At 42.2% G+C, this 18,009-nt stretch overlaps 1 pseudogene across 1 annotated transcript in view; it reads right to left on the bottom strand.

Annotated features, from left to right (window-relative positions):
- LOC143319293 (protein ELFN1-like) overlaps positions 1-18,009 on the bottom strand; it is a 101,503-nt pseudogene that overhangs the window by 21,572 nt on the left and 61,922 nt on the right. Inside the window, exon 2 of the transcript XR_013077068.1 lies at positions 14,499-14,555. The product of XR_013077068.1 is annotated as a protein ELFN1-like (transcript). The remainder of the gene's footprint in view (positions 1-14,498; positions 14,556-18,009) is intronic.

Here is an 18,009-nt window from a genome sequence, read left to right as displayed (position 1 = left end):
AAGGACCTTCAAGAGCATCATTTAATCTGAACTCATCTGAGAGTAAAAGACAGTGAGTGAGTGCTGACTGGATGAGTGGATTTCTATTATTACATAAATCACCTGAAAACATGTTTTCAAATCTTACATATTTCTTTACCAAGTTAAATATTCGTGGCAAAATAAGATTTGAATGAGTCCTTAATTACAGATTAATGAATGAGTTTAACTCTGCTGCAGCTCTGCATTGACGGTCCAACAGCTGTTTTTCTAAAGGCGTCGCTGTCACTCCTCTACTGTTTCTAAGCGCTGTGGACAGAGGGAGGAGCCGGCTGTTGCTTTCTTCAACATGACTACAAGATTTGCCGCCTGAGTTCATGATACTTTAACTTTTGTGCTTTGCTGCAACTACAGAGAGCAGAGTGCCCTGAATCAAACACCTCTTTATCAGCGCTGAGCACGCGTCTTTGACAAGATAACCCCAACTCAAGGTCCAACCTTTTTCTGGGGCTTTCAGTCAGTCTTCATCAGCAGGTGGTGTTTTCTCAGTCGTCATGGAGGTGCAGCAGCTCACAGCGGAGCTCAGTAGCTGTTTTGTGACAGCGCTGCGTGGTTAAAAGCGCTGGAAAAAGTCTCGAAAATGGACCCTGAGTTGGGATTGTTTCGTCAAACTCCTGCTTTCACTTCACTACTGAGCAGATTCCATGAGCTGACGATGACTGCGTCCTTCATCATTCACTCAGTCACATCTCCCTCTGTAATACACACACAGCAGTTTACTCTGCAGGGAGCAGGAGATTAAGATGTCAAACACTAACAAATCATTATCACTGATCTGTTCATTTTTGCATCTACAAAAAGTGGTGTGTGGGATTGAGGTTTCTGAATCCTGGACACAACTTTTTAGTTCCATCATGGGATTTTTTTCAGGCACAATGAAGTGGATAAGTGGAGTGGAGTAGGCATGAAATGCAATACGGGGCGCTATATGGTAAACAGGGAGTGATGTGAAATGTTTGAAAAATCTGGTGAGTGCATGTTGAATTGGGATTGTCTTGTCAAACTATTGTTTCCAGGATGAAGAATGAGCATCCAGAGTGGGCCAGTCAGTGTTGTTTAAGACACTACACAAATAAAATTGCTTTATTTGAGCTATTTTGTTTTCTCTAAGATGCACTTCTTGGCTGTGGCTTTTCTGTAAGCTGCTGCAGACTCTGACAAGCTGTTCACCTTCTCTGGGGTGGTTTCCCACTAACAGGGAACATGAGCTGGGATTAGACCATCGTGAGACAGGTTAGTTTTACCGTACTGATGATGTGTTGTTGTGGACCGCTGTACCGCTGGCAGAGCTGAATTCTGCTGCTGCTCATAATAAGAAACGCTAATGCAGCTGGACTCACTGTCTCACTGTCTACAGCGCTTTAACCCTTCTGTTGCTCTAAATTCACAAATCTGGAAATCTGTGATGCAAAATAAGCAGTGTTGCTCTAACTTTGATTGTCCATTGCCTGTAGTGAGGTCGTATTAGGGAAATGGATTTTCAGCTCCTTTAGTCAGCGGCCGGCATTAATCATTAACAAAAACAAACAACGAGGATAATGACTGTCTTGTTTCATGTTTATATCAATGTGTTGGTGCTCTCGCTGGGTTCATGTGAGACTCGGCGTGTGCCCGCTTTGTAAATGTGTGTCTGGATAATGGAGAAACCTGTGATTGATGGAAAGGTTAATCATTCTCGACAGATGGTATGTGCTGCTAAATCAGCATTAGGTGAAGTCACTCTCTCTCTCTCACCATCTCTGTGTGTGTGTGTGTGTGTGTGTGTGTGTGTGTGTGTATGTGTGTGTTTGCTTGTGTGTGTTTACATCAACGCCTGCATGCCTGCTTAAGCTGAAACGAGCGGGCGTAGGCCACTTGATTGGCCGTGAGTGGAAAGGGACCCAGCCAGTCAGGCATCATGGGAACCAGCAGCCTCATTATTTTCAGTGCATGGAGACGAGAGAGAAAGCAGTGTGTCCGCCTCCTAACTTCTATTGTGAGTGTGTGTGGGAAAGCTGCTCTGTGACATGAGAGACAAAGCAGCTACCGACCAGGCGAGAGCTGAGGTCAACACCTCATCACGCCGGAGCTTCATCCGACTCCATACAAGCCAACAGAAAGCTCGCCAAGGTCATTTCAAAGCAACTGTGGCTCAAGTGGTGATTGGAATGACCCTACACAGAGAGGTTGTGTGTGTGTGTGTGTGTGTGTGTGTGTGTGTGTGTGTGTGTGTGTGTGTGTGTGTGTGTGTGTAACAAATCTGATGAGACTCTGTGAACTTTTTGTCTAAACCTCATAAAATCTGTTGTCACTGCTTCACTGAATTGGCCCTGCAGCACACATACACGTAAAACACACACACACACACACACAAACACAAACACACAGAGTTTTAATGCACAGCTTGTTGATTTGCTAGGACATGCATTATAGCCGCGGTGCTTCCATGCATTACATACATAAAACATGATTCCCTGTACTCAAAAAGCCTTCGCACAAGCAAACTCACGCACAGCTCCACAAAACGGCCGCACACACACACACATGCACACATTCACACATTTGGAAAGTAGGAAGGAGGCGGCACGCCACAGCTAGCACAAAGTGATAAATGTGTTTTTACATCCTGTAAACACATAAAAACTCTCTCACACAAACACATGCAGCTCGAGAAGAGGAAGGAGAGTCGAAGAGAAACGCGGAGCGACAGGTTTTGCGACGGAGGGGAAGGAGAGATTGTGAATGAGACGGAGAAAACAAAAGACTCCTGTCAGCTCCATCACATCGGATGGGAGACGTCTTTCTGTGTTTAAAGTACATAGGCGCTTTTTGTGTATTATATTACCAGTATCAGACCTTCCAATGAATGACAGAGTGTTTTAATGAAAGCAGCTTTTACTGGTTCCTCAAAGCGACATATGTTGATGTTTTCCTGCAGCCATGTGAACAGACCACTCTCAGTGGTGCCATGTTGTTGTTCCAATTTGCTGAGATATATTTTTTCCCCCACATGTATTTCGCAAAGACCCGTCCCTACTCTGCCTCTGATTGGCTCTGACCCTGACATTATTTCTAACACTAGCCATCTAACCCTAACCAAGCTGCGAACACTAGCCAATCAGAGGGACATTAAGCGGGTGTTATCAGACATTTTTCGGACCGTTGTGCCTTCGGAACATCGGGCTGTCCTCCTCTCAGGAGTAAGGGGGGAATTTGTGTGATGTTGTCATACTGCAGCAAAAGCTCTGTGTTCAGACTGTTGAAGAAAAAGGTGTGTGTAGACTGGTGAGACGATAAAATACAATCCAGGAAGTCTGGTTTGAGTGATACATCAAATCGAAATGCCAAAACTGCTGTTTTCGTACTATACGGCAATGATCACGAAAGCAAATATTTCCTCTTTTGTGTTGTCAATAGAGAGGTACAGTAAACAATGCAGAAGGTAATCTGTTGGGAGTGTGTACGTCTTGCTCTGTTGCTGCAAAGCTTTAAAGCCGCTATTCTCAATATTCTTTATATTAACAATGGATCAAATGACTGCATCTACGCGAATGCTCCTGACACACCGACCAATCCAATCGATTAACCATAATGACTTAAGAGGAGAGACAATCTCTCAGTCGGGAGAAGAAAACATCTTTTCATGGAGAAGAGCCTTCAGTGTTGTTTGCCCTTCCTTTAATAAAGAAACACTGCTATATCAACATCGCTGTCAACTAGAGTGGAATATTTAGCATCTCAGCAGACTTAGATTTCACAGGAGGCCAAACCAGAGAGAAAAGAAGAGTAAATATCCGACTTAGGTTCATCAGGTTGTGGACACAACTTCTGTCGCTCTGTACATATTTGCTGGATGTGCTCACCAAGACAAGCAAAGAATTGATAATATATCAGTGTTCTGTTTACAGCTTGTTTTTGCCAAATAAATTAATAATTCAATGCAGATTTAACTAAATTTTTTGTGGACGTGTGACTGTGGTTTTTTTTTTTTTTTTTTGACTCTGTTACACTGGCCAAGCCTCCTACTAATGGTCCGGGGGCGGCCCTGTTGAGCTCTAGCTTTTATTAAAAAAATAACACAATAACACTGCTGCTGGGTATTATTAGTGTTATCATTGCTTTCACGTGACAACAGAATGGTAGGACAGTGGTGATGGTGATTTTGTCTTCCTGGCACTGCTGCTTCTTTTCTTCTTTGCTCTTTGTTGTGTAGCACAGCTCAGCTCTTACATCATTGTCATACACGGCCCTCCTCACTCCTCCATGCGTATCCACACACTCACCACAGCATGCCTCCATGCATGCACACACACCCAGTTGATACCTCCAGAGTTTGTTTTGCACATCAGAAATGTTTCCTCTCATCAACATGCTCTTCCCTTTTTTCTTTCGGTCTCATGTTTTTCTTGACATATTCTTTGATGTCACACTTTTATCACATTTAAATTAAACTCAGAAATATATCTAAAAAATAAAAAGACCCCCGCCGTACTAACACTGTAGTCTCTTTCATATGAAGAGGATGAGTGCTTCTGATGGTCTGACAGCAGTTTTAGGGAGGAGGTGGATGGTTGGGCCTACAAAGCGCATGGCTTTCACACTAGAGACCAAAGTTTGGTTTCTTTTATCCACAAAGACAATCTTTCCTTTACCGTAACCCAGCTGTTGTAACCAAAACATTGATATGGATCATTTTAAATGACAGCCTTTTATCTCTGAACTCTTGGTATGAGTACACTCCTCCATAGAAAAGGTTTTCCCAGTCTGGTGTGGAGGAACTTGACTGGCCTGCGGAGGCCTGACCTCAACCTCATACAACACCACTGTAGTCTCTGAGCCAGGCTTTACTGCCCTACAGGTGAGTGATCATGGGGTTTGACGCTCCGGTGTCCACATACTTCTGTCCATAATGGGTGCTCAGTGACAGTAAAGGTGAGGTGAGGTAAGACAATAATAAAGCCAGAGAACTGAAATTTGACAGTTAAGTGACGTTTCTTGGGAAAAAGCACTTCAGAGAATTTGCCAAAATAATACAATGAGACGGTTCTACTTTCAAGGCAGCTAAGACATCATTTCTCACCTCCACTCTTTGTGTAAGACTCTGTGAAGAATCACTTACACAAACAGCAAAACACAGTTTGATTGGCATCTCTGAGCGAGCTGGAGGTGCTGCATCAAAGCTTCATTTCCACGGTTCCCGTTCCACTCAGACACAACAAGCTGCTAATAATCTGTTTGACCACCATCATATTCCACCACCGCGTCCCGCTTTGTTATGCCAACCTCCTCATATTCTCTGTATTATGTTTCAGCAATTGAGCACTTGGCGAACATGCACACATTAAAGAGTCCGTTCAGCATCACTCAGACGCACTGAAAGGCCTGCTCCTCTTTTCATATGTCTGCTGACGATTATGTACATCCATAAAATGTGAAGATTTCGAGAGTTGAAACCACAAAAGAGACTGAGATGGATTCAAACAACTGTCAAATCTGATCAAAGTAGAACCACAAAACAGAAGAATAAGACAGAACTGTCTGAATATCTTGCTCGAGTCATCTTCTCCAACAGGATACGACGAGATTCCGAAAGAGCCGGGACGCCGTGTGAAATGTAAATAAAACCAAAATGCAATAATCTGCAAACTGTCACCGACAACAGTCCTACAAAGTGTTCCTGAGCTCATGCAGTATTCTCCTTCATCCAATCATGTGCTCACAAAGTGGTGAACCTCACTCCATCCTTGACTGAGCCTTTCCCAATCATCACCTGTTACCAATCAACCTGTTTACCTGTGGAATGATCCAAACAGGTGTTTTTGGAGCATTCCACATCTTTCCCAGTCTTTAGCTGCTCCTGTCACAACTTGTTTGAAACATGTTGCTGCATCAGATTCAGAGCAGATAAACAGATATTTGCAGAAATCAATGAAGCTGATGAGGCCAAACATCAAATATATTGTCTTTGTGCTGTTTTCAGTTGAGTAAATGTCAAAATTAGAAAGTTATCATATTTTATTTTTCAGTGTCCTGGCTCTTTTGGAATCGGGGTTGTACTTTTTAATAATTTGTAGTTCTTAATCATTTCTGATGTTTTTTCTAGATGTTTTTCTCCAAAATTTCAACCAAAAAAGCGTATTTCCCTCACAGATAAACCAGCTGTGTTTGATATATTAGTCCCATAGATGTCCGACAGTTTCTTTCTGAATGCATTTTGTTGATATTTCTTCAGCTCTGACACGCTTGAAAATTGTGACATTAACACTTCTGGAACAGCAGGAAAATCCAGTGCGTTTGATGATCTGATGCTCTTATCTTTGAGGTGTCACAGTTTTCTGAAAACATGCGATACGCTGTAATACAAACGCCTGCAAAGACTCCCGTTGAGTACTAGAAATCTGTCTTTACCAATTCTCCCAGATCACATCTAACAACCACACACGCACACACACGCATGCGCAGACACGCACACACATCATGTAGCAGTGGACCTGTTCCTATAGCAGCAGGTGACCTTTACATTAGTATGTTTGAACGTGTAGCTATTATTAACACACAAATACGCTCTAATCCAGGCACAGTGGTGGAATATAACGAGGTATATTTACTGAAGTACAAATTGGAGGTACTTGTGTATTTTCATGCTCTGCTACATTGTAACTGTATTTAGCAGCTGTTACTCTGCAGAGGAAGATTTTACATATAAACTACTGAACCCATATAGCTAAATTAGCCTCACCAAGACCCACTACAACATTAAAGTGATGCTTACACAGCTTTTATCAATTAACATACTATTTATATAACCCTGACACAAGCCATTCTGCTGCATGAAGAGTAAAAAAAACAGACTGACACTAACAAAAAGCTCAAAAAAAAAACAAAAAAAACACTGTACACAACCTGCTCAGCACCAAACAACAGACTGTTATAGACTCGCTGGTCAACATAAGTGAAGCATTTAGCAACTAAAGAGTCACATATTTAACCTCAGGATTTGGAAGAGACCAAAAAGCAGAGCAAAACTAGAGACCTGGACTAGAGTTTTTATGCTGTATAGGAGCGGTGATACAACAAAACAAGGCGGTTACGCTGCGGGCCAGAAAACCAAAACAGTGAGCTGAAAGAAGCGAGAACGCTGCATAAAGCTGAAGGGAACTGCAGGTCAGGCGGAGGCTCTCCGTCAGTTTGCCACTGTGAGCAACACCTTTCACTTTACATAAACACACTTATTTGATCCACTCTTAATAAAAACCTATTGATTCTTTCAGCAAAGCTCTGAATAATCCTGGGTGAACCCTTGTTGAGCACTTGTACAAATCTATTCCGAATGACACGCCTCACATTTATGCCTGCTGCCACAGGACTCATCCCTCCAACACTGTTTAATGCTGAAAATGAGCTCTTTCTTCCACCGCACTTCACCTGCCCTCCCCACCACAAACACAACATCTGCACAGCTTATTTTTGGTTTTCCTCTGCCTCAGACGGCCATTGTTTCGGATTTGTGACGAGCTTAGAGTGGTTCTAAAGCAACGACGAGGGATTATTCTATTAGTCATTTTTCATCACCAAAATAATGTACTGCGGAAGATTTAATATGGTTTTAGGTGCCTGGTGGAAAAGATCTGACTAGGCTGCAGATTTACAGCAAGGTTTCGACCATTTTGCATAATCCCAAGAGACATCTGTCTGTGAGCGTGAGTCCCACCTTGCAAATTTCACATTTGAAGAATTCAAATGAGATGCTTTAGGACAAGTCACACAAACAGACTTTAGCAAGCGCACACAGGCAAAGATGCTAATTTCAAGCAGATAATCGGCTATTTCAGGCTAATCTTTGTTGCCCCAAAGCTTGTAAGCACTTTGAAATCTGATTTTAATTCAAAATAAACCATAACTTTTTTAAGTGCATGTTTTTGAAGTGCGTGTGTGTGTGTGTGTGTGTGTGTGTGTGTGTGTGTGTGTGTGTGTGTGTGTGTGTTTGGGTGAGGGTGTATAAAAGGTAAGCCCTTCAGTCAGAAACTTTCCAGCTGCAGCTCTGTTTATCCGTTTATCACTATCACAGTTTATATTATTTGTTCATTGGTTTCTCCATGTTTGCAGAGCTCAGTAGATACGAAACACTTTTGTCTCAAGTTACACAAGCCCCCATACACACACACATGCACACACACGCACGCACGCACGCACACACGCACGCACGCACGCACACACACACACACACACACACACACACACACACACACACACACACACACACACACACACACAAACCTCCATCTGTTCTGCTCTGTCCCTCTCTTGTTTCTGGTAGTTCCTCTGCATATGAAATGCACCTCATACTCATACTTTGTTTGCTTTCGGTTTTGTTATTCTCGTGCATCGCCAGACGATCGTCTGTCACATCTCGGAGGCGTCTGTGCACGTGCGGCATGGATGTGTGGGTCTGCGTTAAAGCGAGGAGAAGTTATGTGGCTGATTTTGATCTTCCTTCAACTGTCAGTCGCCTCTCGGTCGACTTCTCTCCGTCTGTCTTTTGCTCTGTCTGTCTCTCTTTCTACACCTGTCACCGCCACGCTGCGGAGACAAAGGAACCTCAAGGATGCTAACAGGATCTTCTCGGGACATTTTTTCCTCACACGCGTGTGCTCTAGCTTTCGCTAAGCTTAGCATTTTAAAATAAACACATCATTACCGCCTCCATCTCAAGATGTTATTACAATGAGTGTAAACTGAAGAGACTATCACGACTAGCACTTTTCCTCTATATCCCTCTGGATCAGATTGCAGGAGATATCTTGTAAAGCTCTCAAGCACAAAACTGAGGGGGCTGATGTTACACTTTGCAAAACTAGTGTAGTATATTTTTGTCTGTTATGAAAGATCAAACTTCACATATGGAGCGGGAGTAATGTTCTGATAAAAGCCTGCTGATGAAACAATTCGATAGCAGGAGGTTTTGGGCCTTGGCAGGTCTTCATCAGGGTTCAGATAAGGAGACAATACCTGAGTCTGACCTTTTTATGGATTCATACGAAACTCCACATGACTTCTGCTCCTCTACACGTGAGTGCATGACGTTTGCTCTTTTGTTGGAAGATTTCAACCCTTTTTCTTCAAGAGTGTTTGTTTGTCGGGCGCATCCCAAGGTAAACTACCATCTTTATGGGCTCATTTTTCTCTGAGCCAGAGTCACAAATGTCAAGTTTTCTGCTAGTGCAGCGAGTTTGATCAATTTTTATCAACAGTTTTCTGAAAATATGTGTAATTAGCTTGAAAGAAGACACAAGACGGCGTAAATAAAGGTCAAATGTTCTAACATTTGAATCTATACAATCTCTAAAACAGTCCATTTGCATTGAAACAGGTTGACATTAACTCACTGCAGCGGTCGATTTTTTTAAATGATTTTCAAATGATCAAGGTAACTATGATAACTAGGATGATTAATGACATGATAACATGAAGATTCATTGCTGAATGTGGAGGGAATGAAAAGACTGAAGGAAAATAAATCTTTACCTCCTGCAGAAAATCCAAAGAGACGATGAAGGTATGCAGATGTATGCCGGACAGAGGCAGGAAGACAGAAATCAACATCTTTACTCCTAAACTGAACAAAAATCACACAAACGGGGAAAAAAATCAAGAATATGGACTTTCTCTACTGTGGTCTCTTTGTAATTATGCCAAGGTGCAGCAATTAATTTGACAAAAATGCATCGATGTTTACAAATGGCACACGTAGCACCTCAGTTCAGTTCAGTCAGGTAGATACATGGATAATTAGAGTGTGGTGATGATGATGGCTGAGTGCTGAAATGCGTCTGCTGCTGCACTTTATCAATAAAGCAAGATGGATCTGCTCTGCCAGCCGCTCCGACTCGTTTAATCTGGATGTTTATTGGAGCCTTTACATCCAACCTGAGAGATGTCGGACCTCTTTAATGATACCATAGCAGGTTGGGCGCATTTCTCCCTGCTTTATAAAATCCATGTGAGCTATGTTAAGGAAAATCTTCTCTCTTTATCTTAGCGCCTGTATCATCTGTCAGATTAAGGGAAACGCTATGAGAAAGTCCAGGGATCAGACGCGTGAAACGGAGGATTTGAGGCGAGGAAAGTTGCGTATGCACAAACCTAAAAACATGCGATGCAGGATTTTCCTCAGATTTGCTTTTTTTTAAAAAGATTTCTAACAATTTTCAAAGAAAATATGTTTCAGCTTGAGACCCTCCCAGATTTTTAAAGATAAATCACATTTTGAACTTTATTTCCTGGAAATGCTTCTCAAATTTATACATGCTTAACAAAAAAAAAAAAAAAAAAGTGCACAGCTCACAGCCTCCACCATAAATGAACTTTGACACGCTTCTATTAAACCTGCTCTGAGCATAAACTCAAATCATCATCACACAGCACAAAATATAACCTGCTCCGTCCTCAGCCTTGCATAGTCAGCATACACTAACAGCCCCGCAGCCGCCGCTGTGTCATTACACACCATTACATACTGCGAGTCATAACAGCCTCGTGATTGATCACCGAGGAGTGGGTCAAATTTACGGTCTTGTGTGTGTTTTACTGCACGTCTGGACTGACAGCGTGGAAGCTGTTCACCCCTGCTGGAATAAAAACCATGCAAACTGTGTTGAAACTCTACTGAGACCACATGACTCAACCTCCTGACAGACTGAGGGGACATTGTGGAGGTTAATACTTTGATTAGCCAAATAAATTTGTGGTCAAACTGTGATTCTTGCTTTTTTTTTTTTTTTCTTCTTTTTTTTTGCTTTCATGTCTCAAACTTAAACAGTCTTTAAACAGTCAAGTGCAGGTCGAGCCTCAAGCTTTTCTTAACTTCCTCTACATAACACACATTTGTGCAGGGTTAAGTATTGGAAAGAGGAATGTAAGTTGTTAAGGGGTGTAATTAAGGTTTCTTTTATTAATACTGTGCAATAAGCAGAGCTCAAGACTGTATCTTAACCTCTCTCCTTGCCCTCCTTGTCTCTTAGAAATTACTTCTATTACTAATTTGATTTTCCAGTTACATTTGCAGGAACTGCTGCCTGAATTATGGTCACAGCATTACTATACGACGCTCTGATTACACAAGTATTCTAACACAAGACACCGTGGTCCAGGGGTCACGTCCTGAGTGGGGGGATATCAGTGAGGGATATCAGTGAATGTTAGGAAAAGATGGAGGTTTTGGTTAAATGTGAATAAAATAACATTGTGTGCTTCAAGTCACTGTTTTCTGTATTAAACAAGACAAGCTCTCCAAGTGCTTTAAGTGCTTAGTCACATTGTAGGGACATAAATCTGTTTCCTGACATAAATCAAAAAACAATTCTGTTTTGTGGGAACTCGCCTTCCTTATGGGGACAAAACGCAAGTCCTCATAACATAAATCATTAAGTTTTAGGGTGAGGACTTGGGTTAGGGTTAGGGTGAGAATTTCTGTCTACGTAATATCCCCAGAAATGATGGAAACATGACTTTTTTTTAATAAATGACAATTTCTGTGTCGAAAAGTGGCATATGCGTTGTTTTTGTTCCTATGTATGGTTTATTCATCCGCCCGCTGGGCTCCACAAGCCGCACAGAGCAGCACTTGTCTCTCCTGTCAGATAAATCTGCCCTCGTGTAATCTTAAATTCCACTTTCCTCCAAGATCACTCGTCTCTCCAAACACTCCTTTGTTCACACCAACCACCCCCTCTTCCTCTCTCCTGCCCCCCTTTTTTTTCCCCCTTTTTGTCTCGTTTCTTCTCTTCCTCACACACACAAACACACACACAGACACACAAGCTTGTGTTAAATTTGAGCTCTCCATCTCCTTTCCCGCTCACATACACACAGGTAAACACAGCCAGGCAAAAATAGCATTCATCTCTGTATCCATCTCTGATTCTGGGCTCAAAGATGAGAATCCTTTGGCAGGAATCTCTCTCCTTCTCTCTTTCTCTCTCTCACACACACACACACACACACACACACACACACAGTCTCTATCTCTTTCTATCTCACCACACAAATTGAATCTGTGGTCTTGACAGGACAGGAGGACAGGTAGGACGAATAAAAATCACCTCATTACGCACACTCGTACGCGTACACATTGCCTCATACGCACACGCACGCGCGTGCACGCACACACACACACACACGGACATGCACAAACAGGTCACTCACATGAATTAGGGATGGAAATAGAAAAGCCGTGAATCCTGGTCAAACATCATTTGGTGTGTAAATGCTAACAGACGAGGGCAGGGGGCCGCATGCGACGCTTTCTGGCAGAGAGAAGACGAGAATAACGGAGGGACGGCGGAGCAGCACCGGCGTGCACAGTTATGGAGCTTGAAACAATGATGATTATGATTAAACTGATGAGTGATGAAGGTCACAGCAACAATATAAGCAATGAAACTGATGATAATGATGATGTTCTCTCAATCTTTATCTCGTCCCTGCCCTCAGTGATGGACGGCGTGATTTTCCAGCTGAGTGTGATCCGTGTGACAACTCCAGGTTTGACTGGCAGCTTCCCGCCGTGCAAATATGACTGCAATCTAGAGTCCAAGGTGCAGCTGAAGAGATCACAGCAGACCGGGTAGATATTATCGTAACAAGATCTGCAATATCTCCTGCTGTTAATTTTGTTGCTTTGCGCACAGCTGTGACAGATTGAAGGCAGGCCCTGACAGGTTTCAGCTCTAAAGTCTTGATCATTTCAGCAACTTGAATTCTTTAATTTCATGGGGTTAAACCTTTTACTCTACCCCAAACTGGCTTGTAAAAAAAAAAAAAAAAAAAAAGAGAACTGAAACAACATCCACCACAGCAGCAGTAGCCTGCTTAGGTTACTTAGAGCTGTTGCCAAAATTATAGAATTACTGAGGTCATGAGTACAAGTGCCCCAACACACCCACCCCTGATATAATATTTCTCATATTCATATTCAATTTACGTAAATGGCTATCAATAATATTTCTTTTAAATGTTATTTTCTGACATGAAGGCTGTTTGTGGATACATTTAAATGACCACACTCCCAAAAGAGGATGTCGGCTCAGTGTCCTCAGGGATAGCTGCAGCCCTGTGCCTTGACTGGCAGGATAAATCTGGGAGAGGAACGTAAAAGAGCAGCGTTACCACTGCTGAGATGCCTTTGAGCAAGGCCCTCTTAACCTGCAGTAACCACTGTGTGACGCAGTCCAGCAGCCACGTGCAGGCAGAATCGTTAGTTATCATTTTATTTCAGTCATATATTCTCCTATCGTCTGTGTCACAGCGACTTGGAAAACAGAAGGCCAGATGAAAAACAGATGTTCTGCGGAGTATCAACACAGGACGGCAGCCTGTATGTCCCCTGTGTATATGTTCCTGTGTTAAGGAATATGAGACAGTGTGATCACTGCATGTTCAGAGCATGACTTTGTGGCAACTGGCCAGGTTTTACGGTGGAGTTATTAATAATCTAATGAAGTTATGGTCAGTGCATGCATACCTTATGGCTGCTTGCCAGCTGGACAAATGTTAGGTAACTCTGGAAAGCTAGCAAATTTTGTGTGCCTGTGATAGGCTGTCTCCTTATTGTAGCTACAATAATAATCTCTTTAATTTACAAACATCAGCATGTTTGTGCGTTATTAGATGTGTTTTTGAGTGCTTCCAAGAGACTTCCACGTCATCCAACAGATCAGACTGTGGTTGTAATGGGCAGCTTCCCGGTGTGTAACTGGCAACTTAACAATATTAATTTGAAAGAATGATTTCAGGGAACCTCAGCACTGACAAACAGCTGCTAACCGGCTGCTAACACTCTGGGTGCTCCTCCCTTACAGACTGGAGGAAAGCCACAACGTCATGTGATGAACTGCTTTTCATACCGCGACGCCAACTCCATGCTTATTTGAGACAAGACTGGGCAGAAACACATTCTGACACACGAGACGCTACAGAATAAACACTGCACCGTAATGTTTGACGAGGTAAACATGATGAACACAGTTTAAGCTGCGTTTTTCTGTTACAAATCCTGCCGTCCTTGGGTGGCTTTGACAGCTCACAATTTCTCATAAAGGGAAAAGAAAATAGGTTTTTTTTGTCCCTGTGCTCTCTCATTCACACACACAGACGTGCATGTTTTCCCAAAGGAAATAAAGGGGAAATCACATGATGAATATCCTGTTCACTCTAGTACATACATGTGCATGTGTGTGTGTGTGTGTGTGTGTGTGTGTGCATTTGTATGACTGCATGCAGGCCTTGTGAGCATTCTGCAGGTGTAAAGTTTGCTGTTAATATTAACTTCATGCGATTTTATGTCTGGACTGTTAAAGCAATGTTTTGTATTCTGCTGGCTTCTTCTCATGTAGCAGCGAAGGTTGGCGTTCAGCAGCAGAGACAGAGCGGAATGGAAAGCAGACGGAGGCAAAGGGGGAGGGAGGAGGAAAACTTCTTACCTTTGCAGATGGAGGACCTCTCTGAATCAGCTGAGTCTTGGCGGGCTTTTCACATCACTATCAAAAAGAGAGAAAGGGGGAGAGAAGGGAAGGGGTGGGTGGAGACAGGCGGTGGTTAGACTGACAAAGGTGAGACATTTCTGAAAATCGTTCGGCGGCGGCACAGACTGACAGCCTGCCACATTAAAAAGCCCAAACAGGGACAGCTACGCAGCATCCAGGGAGGAAAAACCCAGGAGTGGAAATTAAGTTTGGGCTCAGCGTCTTTTCTCCTGGTTACTGTGGTAAAGTTAAACTTGTTAAATAATGATAAAATTGGATTTATATAACACAATTAATAGGGCACCTCAAAGCTCTATGTGTGTCAGAGGGAGGAGGAGAGATAGGCTGAGAAATGGGACGCAGAAGAGGAAAAAAGAAAAAGCAAGGGATTGTTGAAATAAGGGCTGTGTGGAGAGGAAACAGAGGGGGATTCCCATTAGAGAGACAGATGAAGGGACGGCTGAGGATGACAGCAACATCTGACAGTTGGCAAGTCAGTGATGGACAGAGCGAGGGAGACGAAGAGAAAGAGCTCCTATTTCCAAGGCTAATCCATAGCTCTGCCCCACAGGAAAACACTATCTCACACTGAGAGAGTTTACAACCTTCTCTGTCCTCTCTGTCACATGACTGCTCATCCTCAAGTGTCATATAGACCACTGTGTGTGTGTGTTTCGTCTATAAAGGGATATATATATATATATATATATATATAAAAGACCTCAATAATTCAGACAGTGGAGGAAACAATAAGAGCAAGCCCAGCAAGGAAAACTACCTGTTCCTGTAAAGTGTTCCTATTATTGCGTCCAGCCCCCGCCATAGAAAAGCTCTTATGTTATCCAACACCATCGCAAACCACAGACTCAAAAAATTACCACAAACTTGATTCAATACCTTGGACACAGTCTCATCATAAGCGTCACAAAGACAAAATTGACCGTTTTCTAAGTTCTGCTGCTAGCTTCTGTCGCTACACCCATCTGCCTGTGCGCATTAAAATGCAATAAAATGCATTAATTTTTTAAATAATGTGTTTCAAATTTCACAAGTGAACATGTTCAAACACATTCTTCTTATTTCTAGTGGATGACTGCGGAGTTTGTTGGCTAAAAAGAGAGATTTTGGAGGCTTTAGCTTGCTAACATAAGATGATGCTAAAGCTAAAACTCTGTGAGGTAGCTAAACTTCAGCTGACTTTTCCATGTTTTTAACTTACTTGTTTTAATCATTACATTACCATATAATCACGCAGTGGATGTTCCAGTCGTGAACAGGTATTTTTCTAACCTTACCTGTCACCTCTTTGAGTAATGTCGTTAGCTAATGTCATGTCCCTTGCTTTTGGAAATAAAGCTTGATTACTGGAGAAAGCTAATCGGGCATGCTAACATTTAATCTAGTTTTGTTTGATCCATCCCTGACACGTTGATTTTGGCACCACCTCCAAACTGCAGCCAGATGTACATCACTTCAACACGCAGAGAAAGCCAAAGCTCGACAGGCCTGCTGTTCCTATTTATGGTTTCCGAGCTAGGATTGGACAGCTCTGTTCAGAAGAGGGGTTTAGCAAACAATCAATTTGTTGCAGGGCTGTTAAATTTTATTATGTTTAATTACGTGACATTATCAGGTGTTCATGATGTTTCATCCACCCCTGTAAGTCCTTCTAACAGTGTTATTTGATTCCTTTGCAGCACATTTCCAAATCCCACGAGCCTTTGCAGAATTACCTATTAGATATAAAAATCAAGAAATAATAATGTGAGCTGAAAAATAAATCTGATTGTGACATTTCGAGGGATAATTCAATGCAAATTGCCTGAACGTTCATATTATGCATGCACTTCTCTGACTAGTCGTCTGTCAAGGTGCTTTACTGCATCATCTTTACGGTGTCATTTGGCAAGTGAAGGTTGACATGTGAGCAGCACGGTGACACCAAAATCAAAAATGAGCCTTTTCTAAACACACACAAAAGAAAGATTCGTCATGCAAACTGCATTTGATAGCATTTTCCTGACATGGACTTAACTGTTATTAATCACATATTGCATGAATCACCGAACATGTCTTAAACTTGTCTCTAGTTCCCCAAAATGACACAGTACTACTGTATATACGTGTTGTGAACCACAATTGTTTTTAGGTCTTTCAGAGCAAGGCCAAGTGAAGTCTCAAGTCATTTGAGGCAGTTTCTGTCAAGTTTCTGTCTCTCCTTCATAAATCTTAATTACTGTGGAACTGGGCGCATGTGCAAGAGCTCATCTCCACTTCCACAGTCAGCTGATGTAGAAACGATCACTTGTTTGCATATCAATACTCTTGCTCGTACTCATCAGAGCTGTCAATGTGAAGATTTGCAAAAGAAGAAGTGCACCGATTGTGTGGCAATGACAAAGTTCTCCGACAGCACCGCAGCAGCTGTCATTAAGGGCGATCATTATGCACGGCTATTTTTAGTGTGGCTATACTATTAATTATTACATGTATCTGTAAACCATTATCGCGGTGATATCGCAATCATTATTAAATGTCAGAAGGATCATCAATGTTTAATTTAAATCACTCATATTGAAAGATGCTTCATAAAGGGCTACAGGGAAAGTGTTCAAATTAAGTAAAAAGAATGAAAAAGCTCAGCACTCATAAATCATTTAAAATGAAGTTAATAAATGCGTGTTTGAAATTTTACTGACAGACGACACAATCCCTGAAACTGGTAAACAACAGTGACAATAAGGCTACGTCTCACTTTATATTTAATGTGGCCCTTAGGCTATCACCCACGGTCAGCTCCAGAAGGTCATGTGTGCTGGCCTGAAGTGGCCACATCTGGCCCTGATGTGGAAAAGCTGAATGGTTTTCCTCTCAAGCTATTTTCACAACCGTTATTTTCCTGAGTACTTTACGGATCTGACATCCATGCTGGCCTAAAACTTGAGCATGACGGTTCACTCTTGACCCTCTCTTTATTTATTTTTTTTTGTAAGTCTGTCAAAGCAAGTCACGAGTCTGCGACCTGAGGGACAGGTAAAGAAAGTGCAGGTCACGATGAGAGGAGAGTATTCAAGTGCTGTGTCACTGAGTGGTCAGTATTCAGTGCTGAGATACAGCAACAGTGTTCATAGCTGACCCCTCATCCATTCAATGCAAAGACGTAAGAAATTAATATTTGGTGTGTGTGCAAATGCATGTGTGGCAATGATTTTACAAGGTCAAAACTTACATGAGACTTGAATGTTTTTGCTTTCAAGTCTCGAGTCTTTAGGGAGTCAAGTCCCAGAGTAGTTAAGTCATTAGGTCTAAAGTCTACAGCTCTAGTCTCTACTTTGAGCTTAATCTATTATCTACTGCTACTTGCACAATCAAGAGAAACGAAAAGAAGAGAAATTAAGGGAATAAACAGCCCTGCTACAGAACTGAACATACACATACATCCACACACTGCAGCTATGCTTTTTTATTT

Source organism: Chaetodon auriga, chromosome 4 (assembly GCF_051107435.1).
Source record: "Chaetodon auriga isolate fChaAug3 chromosome 4, fChaAug3.hap1, whole genome shotgun sequence".
Classification (NCBI taxonomy): domain Eukaryota; kingdom Metazoa; phylum Chordata; class Actinopteri; order Chaetodontiformes; family Chaetodontidae; genus Chaetodon; species Chaetodon auriga.
This window is presented reverse-complemented; position numbering and strand designations above follow the sequence as displayed.